This window comes from Rhineura floridana, chromosome 8, assembly GCF_030035675.1.
Source record: "Rhineura floridana isolate rRhiFlo1 chromosome 8, rRhiFlo1.hap2, whole genome shotgun sequence".
Lineage (NCBI taxonomy): Eukaryota > Metazoa > Chordata > Lepidosauria > Squamata > Rhineuridae > Rhineura > Rhineura floridana.
In genome coordinates this window covers 80,268,142-80,284,218 of record NC_084487.1, presented here as the reverse complement: position 1 = coordinate 80,284,218, position 16,077 = coordinate 80,268,142, and the positions used below count along the sequence as shown (strand labels likewise).

The window sequence follows — 16,077 nt, the reverse complement described above, 5'->3', positions numbered from 1 at the left end:
AATCAAACATATTTAAACTGACTATCTGAACTATATAATCTGACTTAATATTGTTGTTTCCTCCCTGCTAAAACAAGATCAGCACAGCCCATGTCTTCTTTCTGTTATTTGGTCTGATTGCAGGTGTTGCCACCACTCACCATATGCTCAGAGGCACGTATTACCAAATTCTTCAAAGATACAGAGGAAGTAGATTGGATTGTGAAATTTCAAAGCAAATTGTGTTTGCATTTTGACATTCACCATAGCTGCCCAATTCCCCTGCTTCTTAAAGTTTGATAGAAATATCTGTTGGCTATAGGTACGTTCTTAAACCGCAAGGGTTTTTTTTGCCTATTAGTGAATTTCTCTGCTTTTTAATCTGGGAGGTAAGAAATGGGATCTTGTGCAAGTTTGATGAAAATGGACTGATCATTTACATGCTTATTGAGTTCAGTGGGATTACTCCCCTGCAATCATGCTAGGTGAAACTGATTATTTGCATGCTTAGGTAAAACTGACCATGGAGGAAGAGGAAGGGGAGGGGACAGGAGACAGAAGGAGGGGAAAGGGGATTGGAAGGGGATGGGAAGGGAGGGGTGATGGAAGGGGGAGGGAAGGGGCAAAAGTGAGAGAACAGGAGGGAGGAGAAGGGGAGGGCAGGTTTGATCATTTGCATGCTTTTTGAGTTCAATGGAATTTACTCCTGTACAAACATGCTTAGGATAGATGAAACTCACCTGGGGGAGGGGCAGAGAGGGGAGAGGAGGGGGAAGGGGGAGAGAAGGGGAGGAAGGGTAGGGGTAGGGAGGAAGGTGGAGGGGAGAGGGAAGGGAGGAGATTGAGTGATGGGCACTCTGCAGAGAAAAAGCCCCTTTCCTTTCAAAAAGGAAAACATTGTGAACAATATCATTGTTTTTCAGGGTTTCCTACACCTTTTTATTTTACAGCAAGCACATGTAGTCTCCCACCCAAATTTAAACCAAAACTGTCACTGGCCACATCCACACTTGACCTTTATTTCACTTTAAACAGTCATGGCTTCCCCCAATGAATCCTGGGAAGTGTGGTTTGTGAAGTGTGCTGAGAGTTGCTAGGAGAGGCCCCTCCAAAAGCTACAATCCCCAGAAGAGGGGCTGACTGTTAAACCAGTCTGGCCACTGGAGCTCTGTCAGGGGAATAGGAATCTCCTCTCAGCACCCTTCACAAACTACACTTCCCAGGATTCTTTGGGGAAAGCCAAGAGCCAGTGTGGTGTAGTGGTTAGAGTGTTGGACTATGACCTGGGAGACCAGGGTTCGAATCCCCACACAGCCATGAAGCTCACTGGGTGACCCTGGGCCAGTCACTGTTTCTCAGCCTCAGAAGAAGGCAATGGTAAACCACCTCTGAATACCACTTACAATAAAAACCCTATTTATAGAGTCACCATAAGTTGGAATTGACTTGAAGGCAGTCCATTTCCATTTTGGAGAAAGCCATGACTGTGAGACTCAAGTGTTAAATAGCAGGAGAAGAAAGGCAGAAACTCTTAGCCGTGCAGGAGCTCCCAGCAGCCCTGCCTTCTAGGAAAAGCAGCCAGTAAAAAGACCAACATGATATGGTGGTTCATACCCACCTAACTCCCTAAGCTGAGTGAGACCAGGTGGCTTCTCTGGTTTGTGAATCAGCCCAGGAGACAGTTTTCAAGGAATGATGTAATATGTGCACAACCTTCACCTTCCCAAGTCTCTTACACCTCAGTTTGCAACCATTCCTTCATCACATTAGTGTTTAGGTACAGTCTAGTGAAATAAAGTTCTTGCATGGGTGTGACCACCTGAATATCCAGGCCAAACAGCTGTGAGTCTGGCTTTTACAACACTGACAGCTCTTACTGAGCATACCCAGTGCTATAATAGACTTCAGTATTAAATTTCTTAAGTTAATTAGAAATCAGACAGACATTTTTAAAAAATTTTAAACTGCAGAAGATGAAGGTCAGAGTATGGGGCAAGGTCAGTAACAGGACTACAGGTACTCTGTGAAGATAGCTGATTTTTAATTAATTTCAACAGATTACGAGACCATTGACAGTAAAAAGTCCAACAGGGCTCTGGATTTCCCCCCCTCGTTTTACACTTTGAACTCTCAATTCTCTCAGACTGTTTTGTGTATCACCATAAAAACTTAAGCTGTTAAGCAAGCATTTCTGAGTTCAGGACTATACATTTTGTAAGGTTTTGTTTTGAAATGAGGTTATGGGAAACAGCAGAATGGCATGGGGGTATTTTCAATTTAATATTGTGGTATGCAAAAAATCCATGCTGGCTGTAGGATACAGCTACTCTCATGGCTGTATAACAATGCAACCTTATATACTGTCTACCCACAGAAAGTCCCATTGTTTTCAATGGGGTTTACTCCCAGGTAAGTGGGGACAGGATTGCAGGCAAAATAATGAAAACTTCTGTGATAAACAGTAAACATGATTGACTTACACTTCTTTGGTTACACCAAAAATTGAGTGGGGGAGGTAGATTCATGAACTGTTCCCAAATCAGGCATCTACATCTCTGAAGCAGACATACCAACTTGTGGATGATAAGAAGTGTTTGATTATGAAGCATTTGTGCTTCCTGTTTCCACAGAAGCCTTCACATCTTAAGTCACTCTACTTAAGAATGTTCAGTAGCAGGGCTCTCTGTGGAGCCAATTCCAGACTTGTGGCACCATCACAGAAATATACACTCACAGATCTACTTTCCTATAGAGGTAAGACCTGGAGCATATAGGTATTAAAATATTAAACGTACTCAAGAAGTCACATAATGAGTGAAAGCAACATGCACATTTTCTACAATTCATTAAAACATCACAGCATGCTTTTTAGCTTCTAGACTGTACCTAAACACTAATGTGATGAAGGAATGGTTGCAAACTGAGGTGTCTTGGGAAGGTGAAGGTTGTGCACATATTACATCATTCCTTGAAAACTGTCTCCTGGGCTGATTCACAAACCAGAGAAGCCACCTGGTCTCACTCAGTTTAGGGAGTTAGGTGGGTATGAGCCACCATATCATGTTGGTCTTTTACTGGCTGCTTTTCCTAGAAGTCAGGGCTGCTGGGAGCTCCTGCACGGCTAAGAGTTTCTGCCTTTCTTCTCCTGCTATTTAACATTTTCAAATGCTTAGGAGATCTAGGCTTTCTTGCCAGCAAGGAAGAAGAAATCTAACTGATTCATCTCACCCTTGGAAGACTGAAAAACAGACTTGCAAATTTCTACTAAACTGTTTTTTAAAAATACTAATTTACTGCTCATATCTTATTCATTTCTGATCTAAAAGAAAAAATGACCTTTTCAAAAAGATTTCTCTATCTTACTCACCACAGATAACCAGAACAGCAGCTTTTTACAAACCTAACTGAAGGCACAGGGACATGGAATCAGTAGGGGGGTCCAAATTATAGCATCAGACAGTCCCCACCACATTGCAATGTGATAGCTCAGAGATATGGATGGGACTTGAATAGAAAAACATATGGACAATTAACAACATAACCTGTAACACATACACACACCCAACTGAAGGTCTTTCTTGGCAGTAAGCACTATGCGATTTTTTATGGCAGCACATCATTTTTCCTTACAGCTTACTACCCACTGAATGCAATTTTTTGAAGCTGAATTATGTGCAGTCAGACCCAAACATATGTACACCAAAGCAGCCAGATCAGGATGCAGACAGGGCAAGAAGAGAGTGCATGAAACTCAACAGAATCACAGCAAAGACACCAGAGGGGTGTGGGTGAACGCAAGACATGCCTCCAAAGAAACAGGTTAACAGCACAAGCCTGTAGTTATTTACTAAGAAGTAAATTATTCCAGGTAAGTATGTATATGGTTACAGCCTTAATCAGGTTCATGTGAGTTTGCAAGTATGCATATCTTCATAGATATGCATTTACGTAGCTGGTGAAAAAAAGCACACAAGGTCTTTTTACTAACAGGGAATCCAATAGATACTGAAGACACCCAGAGATAGCAGGCAAAACACACTGTATACACAGAAAAATATTGTGCATGAGATGCTGGGGCAGGCATTTTCATACACACTAGTCACTATTATCATGAGCAACAAGAGATGGTACTTCTAAATTGACTGTGTTTCATATAATGTTAAGTCATTGGGCTGTTCAACAAACCACGAATTGTCTCACAGATGAGCAAACAAGCCATGGCCTGTTTCTCTAAAACTTTGCTTGTTTTCCAGATGTTCTTACCTCATGTCTTTGCAGCTTGGTAAGCATCTAGAGTAGGGTGGCCAAACAAGCCATGGTTAACCAAAGCTGTTGGGTTCAGACATCATGCCAAACCATAGTTTAAAGAAGGGCGCAATCCAACTCGTATTTATGCCAGGCTGAGGGGAGTTGGATGTGGTGAACCCCCGGCTCTGTCAGGCTCTGCCAACAGAAGCCCCTAGCTTTGGCTGAGCCACAGCAGACCAGGGATGCTGCCAGCTCAGCCATGGGTCCACCAGCAAGTAGGTCAGGGGGGCTTACACAACATCCAATTCCCATTTGGAGCACTCCTGCTGGTCCTCATCCAGGCCAAAGTTACATGAGAAAAAGGTTGGTCTAAGAAAATAATTATAATGGAAGTCAATAGGGAGTGCTTACTCATCGGTAGGGATATTTGTAAGAGCTGGTTTTTCCTTTTCTGTGCATGCACGCAGCGCCTGACTGAGCTGACAGTCTGCTGGTCCAGTGGCTCCTGAACAGTAAATGGATTCCACAGAGCTTTCTGCCAGCACCCCTTCCACTAGCTTCCCCAAGTTGGATTGTTCTGTAAGTTGTGGTTCATAAACCAACAAACCATGGCTTCACACTGTGGTTTGTTGACAGAAAACCAACCATGGTTAATGTGCTGTGCTGGATTTGCATATTCAGATCTTTATTTAGACAAAGGGCATCAATTGTACCAAAAAAATCACTCAGAGAATGATAAAAATAAAGAGTGCAGCTGTCCTCCCAAAGTACAACAGTACTTAGTTCAAACAAACCATAGTTAGGCGAAACAAACCTTGGTTTAGCATTATGTATGAACCAGGTCAATATGTCATTTTCTGACATGAATTGTCCTTCTTTTTGCCCCTTGAAAGCAGCTCTTCTCACAATCTGTGTAATCACTGTGAAGTAAATGCAGATTGCTTGATGATGTCACTGACAGTATTATTTCTTTTCAGTTGGTTGTTTAACTCAATCCTAGGCATATTTACTCAGAAGGAAGTCCCATTGTTCTCAGTGGGGCTCAGTCCCAGCCAAGTATGCAGAGGATTACAGCCTTAATGTTGCAAGCTTTTAGGTTATTTTTCAACAGCTACAAGTGCTTCAGTCAAAGAATAAATAAGCATATATTAATAACATCATTAGTTAATGGTGTGGTAGACAAATAATATTAAACTTGGAATAAAGAATCTTATGCTTAGCAGATTATGTTCTAAATGATGAGGCAGCTTTGCTCTCAGTCCCAGCTATCCATATATGTAATGAAAAACAGATAGTGAAAAACTGTTATAAAGTTGTTGTTACTACTACTACAACTATTATTGTATAGCAGTTTATATGGCAGTTAATGTGCCATGAAGCTTATAGTTGTTGTTGTTGTTATTATGTGCCTTCAAGTCGATTATGACTTATGGCGACCCTATGAATCAGTGACCTCCAAGAACATCTGTCATGAACCACCCTGTTCAGATCTTGTAAGTTCAGGTCTGTGGCTTCCTTTATGGAATCAATCTATCTCTTATTTGGCCTTCCTCTTTTTCTACTCCCTTCTGTTTTTCCCAGCATTATTGTCTTTTCTAGTGAATCATGTCTTCTCATGATGTGTCCAAAGTATGATAACCTCCATTTCATCATTTTAGCTTCTAGTGACAGTTCCGGTTTAATGTGTTCTAACACCCAATTATTTGTCTTTTTTGCAGTCCATGGTATGCGCAAAGCTCTCCTCCAGCATCACATTTCAAATGAGTTGATTTTTCTCTTATCCACCTTTTTCACTGTCCAACTTTCACATCCATACATAGAGATCGCGAATAACATGGTCTGAATGATCCTGACTTTGGTGTTCAGTGATACATCTTTTCATTTGAGGACCTTTTCTAGTTCTCTCACAGCTACCCTACCCAGTCCTAGCCTTCTTCTGATTTCTTGACTATTGTCTCCATTTTGGTTAATGACTGTGCCGAGGTATTGATAATCCTTCACAAGTTCAATGTCCTCATTGTCTACTTTAAAGTTACATAAATCTTCTGTTGTCATTACTTTAGTATTCTTGACGTTCAGCTGTAGTCCTGCTTTTGTGCTTTCCTCTTTAACTTTCATCAGCATTCGTTTCAAATCATTACTGGTTTCTGCCAAGAGTATGGTATCGTCTGCATATCTTAAATTATTGATGTTTCTCTCTCCAGTTTTCACACTTCCTTCATCTTGGTCCAATCCCGCTTTCCGCATGATATGTTCTGCGTATAGATTAAACAAACAGGGTGATAAAATATACCCGTCTCACACCTTTCCGATGGGGAACCAATCGGTTTCTCCATATTCTGTCCTTCTTGTCCAGAGTATAGGTTGCGCATCAGGACAATCAGATGCTGTGGCACCCCATTTCTTTTAAAGCATTCCATAGTTTTTCATGATCTACACAGTCAAACACTTTGCTGTAGTCTATAAAGCACAGGGTGATTTTCTTCTGAAATTCCTTGCTCCATTCCATTATCCAATGTATGTTTGCGATATGATCTCTGGTGCCTATTCCCTTTCTAAATCGAGCTTGGATGTCTGGCATTTCTCACTCCATATATGGTAAGAGCCTTTGTTGTAGAATCTTGAGCATTACTTTACTTGCATGGGATATTAAGGCAATAGTTTGATAATTACTGCATTCTCTGGGATCCCCTTTCTTTGGAATTGGGATGTATATTGAACACTTCCAGTCTGTGGACCATTGTTTAGTTTTCCATATTTCTTGACAAATTTTTGTCAAAATTTGGACAAATTCAGTCTCAGTAGCTTGTAGCAACTCTATTGGTATGCCATCTATTCCTGGTGATTTGTTTCTTCGAAGAATTTTAAGAGCAGCTTTCACTTCACATTCTAAAATTTCTGGTTCTTCATCATATGGTTCCTCTGTGAACGAATCTGTCATCCTTGCATCTCTTTTATAGAGTTCTTCAGTGTATTGCTTCCATCTTCCTTTTATTTCATCTTGGTCAGTCAGTGTGTTCCCCTGTTGATTATTCAGCATCCCTACTTGTGGTTTAAATTTCCCTTTCATTTCTCTAATCTTTTGGAATAGGGCTCCTGTTCTTCCCATTTTGTTGTCCTTTTCTATTTCTATACAATAACTATTGTAATAGTTTTCTTTGTCCCTACGTACTAGTCATTGTATAGTTGCATTTAGGGTTCTGACTGTGTTTCTATCTCCTTTTGCTTTTGCTTTCCTTCTCTCTCTAACCATTTTAAGAGTTTCTTCAGTCATCCATTGAGGTCTTTCTCTCTTTTTAACAAATTCTATTGTCTACAATTTATTAAACTTTTATCTTATTTTTGTTTGGGTGTGGAAAACATAGTGAGAAAAAGCTCATATATAAGGCTATTAAAAATGTAGGCCAAGTATTTGAGATCAGTTAAGAGGTGCTTTGCATATTTTTTTAACTTTCATTATCCATCCACTGGATTTGTTTCTACCTGGCTTGAGGTAGATTTTAAAGTTAGGTTTTGGAGGATGCTAGCTTCAGCCTCAGAAGCCAACAATTTGCTTACAGGCTGAAATGAGATTCAGTTTTCTGTTCATAGATAGGCTGATCCTGCTAGAGAGTCCTTTATGAGCCTTAGTGAAGCCTTCAGACCTAAAGCTTGAGTTTCACATAAACTGCTTCCTTTATGCAAAGACTGAGATGTGATATCTTTTGTGCCCCCTTCTCTCCCCAGCCTCATTTTAAATAATCTTTTTTTAAAAAAAACATGAGGACCAGGAAGAGACCAAAGACATAAATAATAAAATAGTGAGAAAGGAATTATGGGTATAAAATATTAATTTCGATGGCAATTCTAAAAACTGGCCCCTTCAAATGAACGCATGTCAAAAGCTAGAAAGGAAGGAAGTTGCCACAGGTGACACAATTCCTAGAAAATAAAGTTTAGTAACAGGCTATAAATCATCAGGACTTTGAATAACGACAAACAGGAAAAGATTAAAAAGCAACTTTTTTGTGCCACATTTGAATTTAATGAAGACAGGCTTTATAAGGAATGTTAAATAGCCCCCTTTGTTTTTTTAAAAGCCTTCAAATGGTTAACATTGATGTAATTAAAAGCTTACAACTACTGTTTGTACACTTCTGCTCTGAGTAGGTAAAGCAGCATTGTGGAGGAAATAGCAAAAAATATTCAGAAATATATCTACTGCTGGTCCTTTCTGCAGTTCCATTTCTTTATAGGCTTCTGTGTCCACGGACAAAGAAAAGAGCCACCTGAGATGCTATGAGAAAAGAGTGGACAACTGAAAGAGTTGCAGCCACTGAGGAATGACAAAGGAGTAACAGAAGACAGGGCAGGCCCTATACTGAGTTGTTACTTCTTCAGAAGGTTTTCTCCCAGGGCTGTCCTTCAAATCAGACTTCCAGGGCTTATGTTTTTGCAGGGTTCAACCCCTGAAATTGGTTTCCAGTGCTGGAGCTGACCCATGGAACACATGAAGTGAGAACATGCTCAGAGTGCCATTGAAGAAGTAGGGATCAGGGCTTCCAGTCAGAAGGTGTTGTTTCCAGCTGGGCATGAACCCCACAATCTATTCAAGTTACCATTGAGTAATTCCATCATTATGCCACTGATGGATCAAATATTGGTCATATATTCAGAAACAGAATGCATTCTATTTGTAAAAGAATGCAAAACAGAAAAGGAAAATTTCTGATATCAGGGTGTCAGCTTTCGTTTCACAAACAAGATATACTGAATGTGTAGAAGTCAAGGTCTAGGTCTGCTACTGCAATTCTGCCTCCTCTTCCCAACCCCATGCCCTCCACATGCTCAGTATATCTTGTTTGGCCACATGAACAGGATGTTGTATTAGGCTGTAAAAAAAGCAAAGCTTCCACATGTTTAGAAACTCCAGTTTGATGGTACAAAGTTGATAAATAGATCAGGAACCATTGCATTCTAATCTTGACTGTTCTCACTGAAAGTAGCTTTGGGCAAATCATATGAATCATCAAGGGGAGAAAATGTAAATCAATTTAAGCTCATAGTTCTTTATAACTTCTCTGTCCTGTCTTGGGAGAAGGATAGATTGAACGCAAATATATATTTTGTTGCTAATTTTTCTTCCCTTGGAAAATCACTTCTAAGTTAGTCACACAGAAGTAGCCTTTGGGGTGCTTAGAAAGCAGTGTGTGTCAAACTCCACACTGAGCCATAAAGTCTTGCTCCTGTGAACTGAACGGAACAGAACAGTTTCTTTTGCCTCTCCATTTGTCTTGTCTTCAGCATCAATTTGCAGCTCAGGGGACAAGCCAGTATGAGGATGAGAAGGTTTTGCAGTAAGCAAGGAGTCTTCTTGCCTGCTGGTGGGACAAGGTCTTCAGAGTACCCAAACAGGCATGGAGAGTGAAGGCTAGCCCTAGATCAAATTGTGCTCCATACAAGGATCATCTGAAGTGCTCCCTGCACATATTCGGTCAGCTTTTGAATACGTTATATATATATTTGCATTTATAGTGATTTTATTACTTGCATGGACAATTTATGCCTGCTATAGAATATAAATTTGCATGCATGGGTCTGATCTCAGTTACTCTCACACACACCATTTGTTGAATGAGCACTGATGATGTAAATTTCCCCACAAATTAAACATACCAATACACCTTAATGTAACAGTGGTCACTTGGATCAACAGTGAAGATGAATGGTTTGTACTATTTGTTTCAGATGCTGAGAGGAGAGATGAGTAGACAGCCCATGATAGGTGCCCTTTGACTTCAGTGCTCCCTAGGTCTGGAGTCCCAAGTAGGTCTCTTGCCCCCAAACCCAGTCCTATAGAGATAATTCTACATAGCCCTAAGGAACCACTGTGATTCCACAATTCCTCTTTCTAAATAAATTCCAGCATGCAGCTACAACTACCAGAAATGGATTCAGTCACAAAAGAAACTGTTGTAATATTACCAATCAACACACAATTAACAGTGCAACCCTATCTACTCAGAAGTAATCCTACTGAGTTCAGTGGGGCTTACTCCCAGGAAACTAGGTATAAGATTACAGCCTTAAGTTTTAAATGAAACAGGGAAGAATGGGGGGGGGGGAATCCCAAAGGCAGACCAGATATATTAAATAGGCAATTAATTCTCTATTGATTGTTGAAGGTGTACTGAATATTAGAGATATTCATGTTTATTTTAACATCTTGTGCGCTGTTTGCCAGCTCACATTCAATTTCTCTGATCCAGTTCTCTCTTTTGTAAAATAGATTCACATTATTTTATTGATTCTCACATGAACATGCCACCCACCAGCCAGCAACTATTTTTCATGTGGTAGCCAACAAGAATATCAAAACATTTAAAATGCATACAGTCAACAAATATAAAATCCTCACCACATCAACTAAAAATGTAGACCTAATGCAGGAGTCAACAACGTGAAAAGAGCTACTGTACAGATCAGCTCCCCAAACAAGCTGTGTTTCATTCAAGTCACTTAAAATGCATTATTAATATTATTACATTATTTACATTTAGGGCATTAAAATTCTTCCATCGTGTTAGGACTTAGGACCACATGCATCTCTCTAGTCCTGAGGCCTCCTTAATTCTCTTGATTCCCAACATTTAAAAAATTGGATTAAAGGGCTATTTATGCAGCATACAGTCAAGTGCAGATTGCTTTGTTCCTTTAAATATCTTTCCCTTGACCAATTTGTAGTTTAAAACTCACATTTATTTAGGCCTAAACACAACTATTTGAAAGGGAAGAGAGAGAGAAAATGAAGGGGGTTACTAAAATGTCATTAAACAGGATGCCCTTGCCATTCTCATCACTGATCACAAAAAAATTAGTAGAAAAAGGGAGAAATAATGTTATGGAATGGAAGAGTCTGAGAGCAACATTGTGGATTGGCATGTTCTTCTTGATACATACAAAGAAGTCTTTATTTTTTAAAAATAGATTAGATAGCAGCACTATTTGATGCATCAAGGTCTATGAAAATTGCCCTACAGTTCTAAGAAAAGCAAGTTCTTTGCATTCACGTGGTAGATTTCAAGTAACAGCCACATCCTATTCACTACTTCATATGCAGCTTAGCAGCAAAGCACCTTTCCTAAAGAACCTACTATGATTTCCTTCAGAGTATTTTATTATATTTATATCTTGCCTTTCTTCTATCATAGATCTCAAGGCAGTGTGCACAGGATTCCAGTCAGCTTTCCATGTAGGCATGGATCAGAATGCTCAGCTTCAGCAAAGTCCTGTATTTCATTCCTTCAGATTATGCCCTGGGACTAAACATATGCAGGGCTGCAAGTTTCATTTGGAAGCTGAGAAATCCCCAGTGCAATTCTCACCTCACCCATGAACTTTAAGATGTGAACAAACCACTATTATTTGAGTGCAGAACGAGATGTTATATCAGCAAATGAATGAGTCCAGCCCTGTGTTTACCAAGATAGTGGGAAAGCAGGCAGGGTTCTTGCAGGAGAGGATTGGCAGGGAGTGGGGACATTTCACCCTTCCTTCTCCCTCTCATTCTCCCCTGCAAATGATCTCCTAGGCTGCTGTTGCCCCATCCCTCAAATGTGACTCGTTTCTGGTTTTGAAGCCGAGGCCGAGGAACTCTTGCAGAGAACTGGGGCAGGGGTAAGAAAAGAATTAAGCTCTCTGTGCTATACATCAGGTCCTCCCTGCAAGTGCTCTCATATCATGCCCATATTCGCATTACAAGGGAAACAAAGAGGAAACCTTTTTCCCTGGGTAATGTTTAAGTTTACACTAAGGCTGCACTATACATTTGAAGTGGTGTCATACCACTTTAAACAGTCATGGCTTACTCCAAAGAATCCTGGGAACTGTAGTCTATTAAGGGTGCTGAAAGTTCTTAGGAGACCCCTATTCCCCTCACAAAAATACAATTCCCAGAGTTCACTGGGAAGAAGGACTAATTGTTAATTCACTCTGGGAATTGTAGCTCTGTGAAGGGAATAGGAGTTTCCTAAGAACTCTCAGCATCCTTAACAAACTACAGTTCTTTGAGGGTAAGCCCTGACTGTTTAAAGTGGTATGATACCACTTTCAATGTATGGTGCAGATGCGGAGTAAGACTAGTCCAAAAGGTTTTAAGAATAATGCCTTGCATGTATGCACTGTACTTCCTAAGTGATCAAAGCACTGTAGTAATCCTTACAACAACCATACAAGATGTATTATTGTTCCCATATTAATATTCTTACCTGAAATGGAGGAAGGTTAATGGCTTGCAAAAAGCCATTCAGCAAGTTCATAGCTGACCTGCAATCTGAACCTAGGGATGCTTTGGCTCATATTTCATGCTTTTAACTACCACACCAGCTGTGGAACAGTTAGATAATTTTAGATTCTGGGTTTAATTGTCTTGCAGGGGGTGGAGGTGCTTTTTAGAAGGTAATATGTATCACTTCAAAATTTGGTGAACCAGACTTGCTGCATTTGGGGCCCTGCTGCTCATTCTGGTGAGTGGAGCCCAGATATTCCTGGTATCACCAGAAGAGGCACCTGTTCCAGGGAAGTAGGTGACAAAGCAGCCCCTCATTTCAAAAGATGTTGCGCTGATTCTAATAAACATTTCTTTGGGCAGCTGAAAAAGCCTTGAGAAGTTATAGCAATTCTAAAAGCTGGGAATAGTTGATTCAATGCCACATTTCATTTTCTGTGAGCCCATGTTTGTTTTGCAATGTTAACGTCAATAGGCTCAAAGTATTCCTTCACCCCAGAACTACTATTTCATCAAAAGGCAAAATGGTCTAAGATGAAATGAATCCTAATAAAGGTAAATACATTTAGCATTGCCTTCAGAATAAAACAGGCAGACAAAAGGTGAAATCCACCATAAAGACGCAACAATTGTCAAGGAAAAAAGAGGCCTGATGAAAGTGTCTGAAAGGAGCATATGCTATGCGAGGCAAAATAACTAAATATGTGGCATGTTTAAACAGGAAGAAGAGGAGGAAGAAGAAATTATTATTAATGGCCTAAATCCAACACAGAGTGAGACATACTTAACCCCATTGATTTCAATGGGCATAAGCAAGCTTAACTCTGTGTAGGATTTAGGCTAATAATAATACTGATGATAATTACAAGAGGTGGTATCTAACATTATACTCAACAGTAGACATTAAAATAAATGGACCTACTCTATCACTTAGTTGGGTATCACCCAAGGTTTCTGTATTTACAACCTTTACTCCCCCATGAAATAATATCAACAGGTTGCATTCTAACTCTCTTTTGTGAACAAATGGCTTCTGTTGAAAGAGTCTGATGGTGTGTGATAAATAGAAAAGAGGTTAACCGCAAAAGAAGAAAATAAAAAAATAGGAGGAAAAAAGCTTCTCTGGGATACAAGCAAAGACTTGGAAAAGATGTTAGATCTATATAGATGCATGTGGGAGCTAGGCCTACATTCTTGGCACAACCCCAAACTCCCAATGAAGTTACATGAGAAATAAAGGATTAGTTCCAAAGTCAGTGGCAGCACCTATGCCCTTCCCTCCTGAATACCCAAGAGAGCCTGACTGGTTGCAGCAGAGTAGCACCATTTTAATAATTTCTGTATATACATGTGAATGGTATCTTCTTTTTAAAATAAAACTTCATTTTACAATGAATGGCACAAACATTTACAAGTGGGGCTTTGAAGGGGGGATGGTAGAGAAAACTGCTGGGTCTCAAAAATGCAGAAGTGAATTTACTGCTAATGCAGCAACACCCTTATTTAGGGCATGTATTATTTAGATCTGAGTGGGCTGCAACCAAGGTTGGAAAGAAGTCTTTTTGTGATAAAGAGAGCCAGTGCAGCTAGGTCATAATAAATACACCCACAGTAAATGTCCCTGAGCCGAAGATGAAAAGCCCCGTTTCGTTTCTTTGAAGATCAGTAACAAAATATTCCATCCAAAAATGCCCCATGTCATTAAAAGGTGCCTGTCTCTTAGTTTCCTTCCACCAACAACCCTATTTTTGGCTGTCAGGAGTATCAGATTTGCTTGCTAGGAACTCAAAAACCAAATTCAATTTTCAAAAATGGGGAGGGGGGCTGAATGAAGGGAAAAAGCATTGCAGGTAGAACCTTTTGTAAAGTGAAGACAAAGAATTTCGGCCTCTGCTCACTCCCCCTCCTCCCTCATTTCAATGCCTATAAATTGCAGACTAACCATAATTTCTTTGGGAAGCAGCCCTTCCTTTTCTGATAAGGAAACTACAGTAACGTGGTTTAGGTCCCAGTCTAAATATTTATCTGTCTCTAGTAACTATGTCATTAGAATCTTTTCCCTCCTTTTCTTTTAAACGCTGAACAGAGGCGGAAAGAAGTACGACACATTCGCTTCCTACGCGCCTTTCCCCCTCTCTCAATAATGGAGAGAGAAAAGAGAAAAAACGTGCTTGTCTATTTGCCTTCTATCATCGGTGCCCGCTGCTAATACCTAAGCTCGAGAGAAGGGGGAGGGTGAATTGTCTGCGGATCACCAAACCCTGAAAAGAAGCGACCCCTTGCCATGCTGCTTCCCCGACTCCAGCTAAGGCTGCCCAGACCGAAGGGGCATTACACGCGGCGTCTGGGGTAGAACGACGCGCGTTCTTTCCAACGAGACGTTGGTTTTATCCATTTCCATGGGGGCTGCGATGCGGCTGGAGAAAGGCGCGAGCCTTTTCCCCAATAAGACGCGTACCTCTTGGCCGACCGTATGCCCAGCACACGCGGGCTCGGAAGCTCTCCGATCCCGGCCATGTGCCCTTCTGAGGGGAGCAAGGAGGGGAGAGGGCTCTTTCTACTACCGTCCCAGCCTACCTACCTGTTAATCAGGCCGATCTCTCTTATTTCTCCGTCCTCACGCGAAAGAAACGGAATCCAAGGTGTTTCGGCTGCCTTTCAGGTTTTGCTTGTGTGTCCTTTGTTAGAAGATCTGGCGCTCTCTTTCTCCCTGCGGGATCCGCCGGTTGCAAGGAAGGGATAATCTGTATGTGTGACTTCGGAGGAATATAATTTTTTTGTTACTTAAAAAGAAAAACAAGCAAAAATGTATTTTTGATTCGGCGTGGCGAAGCGCTAGACGGAATGAATGGAAGATGCCACGCCAGACGACCTTCAAGTGGCGTAACGCTAGCGGCTCCCGGCTCCCGGCTCCTCTTTCGCCGCCTCCTCCTCTGTGTGTGAATGTACGGTATGTGGGGTGGGCGGGTTGAACCTGAAGATGCAATGACCTCAACATCGCATTCTCATTATTTGTATTTAAAGCTGTTCTTAGCAAAGTGAGGAATTGTGGGTCGGGGGACGAAGAGCGGCTGACAGGCTAATGATTTAAAAAAATAAGGTTGGAGGGTATTTGCTCGCCCGAGCTCCCGCTTTATTTCCCTCCCTCGCGGATGGTGATGATGCGGTTGCTGTCGGTTGTGCCTGAGACCATCTGCCCAAGGGAAGCGTTTCTGTGTGTAGCACAAGGCGGCGGCTACCGCCGCCACCGCCGCCGATCTCCTGCATCCCCTTAAGTAATCAATCCGAAGAAAGTCAGGCGGATGCAAGTCGTCTGTAGGAGCTTTCTCTCGGCCTGGTTAAACAGTTGCTGGTAGGTGCTTCTGATCTAGGTGAGCACAGTTTTTTTCGGGGAGGGGGAAACCGCAAAAAGCCTTGTGAACAGTTAGTTGCAGGAACCTAGATAGAAAGGAAATCGTTTTTTGTTAAAGCTTTCTTTGACACTGTGTTAAGTATCTTTTCTCTCCACGAGCCTGTAATGTACTTCACGAGTTCAGTTCCGTAAACTGGCGGATTTGTTTTGTGCTACCCTTAAAAACAAAATT

General features: G+C 41.1%; 1 protein-coding gene across 1 annotated transcript in view; it reads right to left on the bottom strand.

The window, feature by feature from the left end:
• SLC38A1 (solute carrier family 38 member 1) overlaps window positions 1-15,850 on the bottom strand; it is an 83,589-nt gene extending 67,739 nt beyond the window's left edge. Inside the window, exon 1 of the mRNA XM_061639883.1 lies at window positions 15,075-15,850. The gene's annotated coding sequence lies outside the window, so the exon portion shown is untranslated. The remainder of the gene's footprint in view (window positions 1-15,074) is intronic.
• Between the last annotated feature and the right edge of the window lie 227 nt (window positions 15,851-16,077).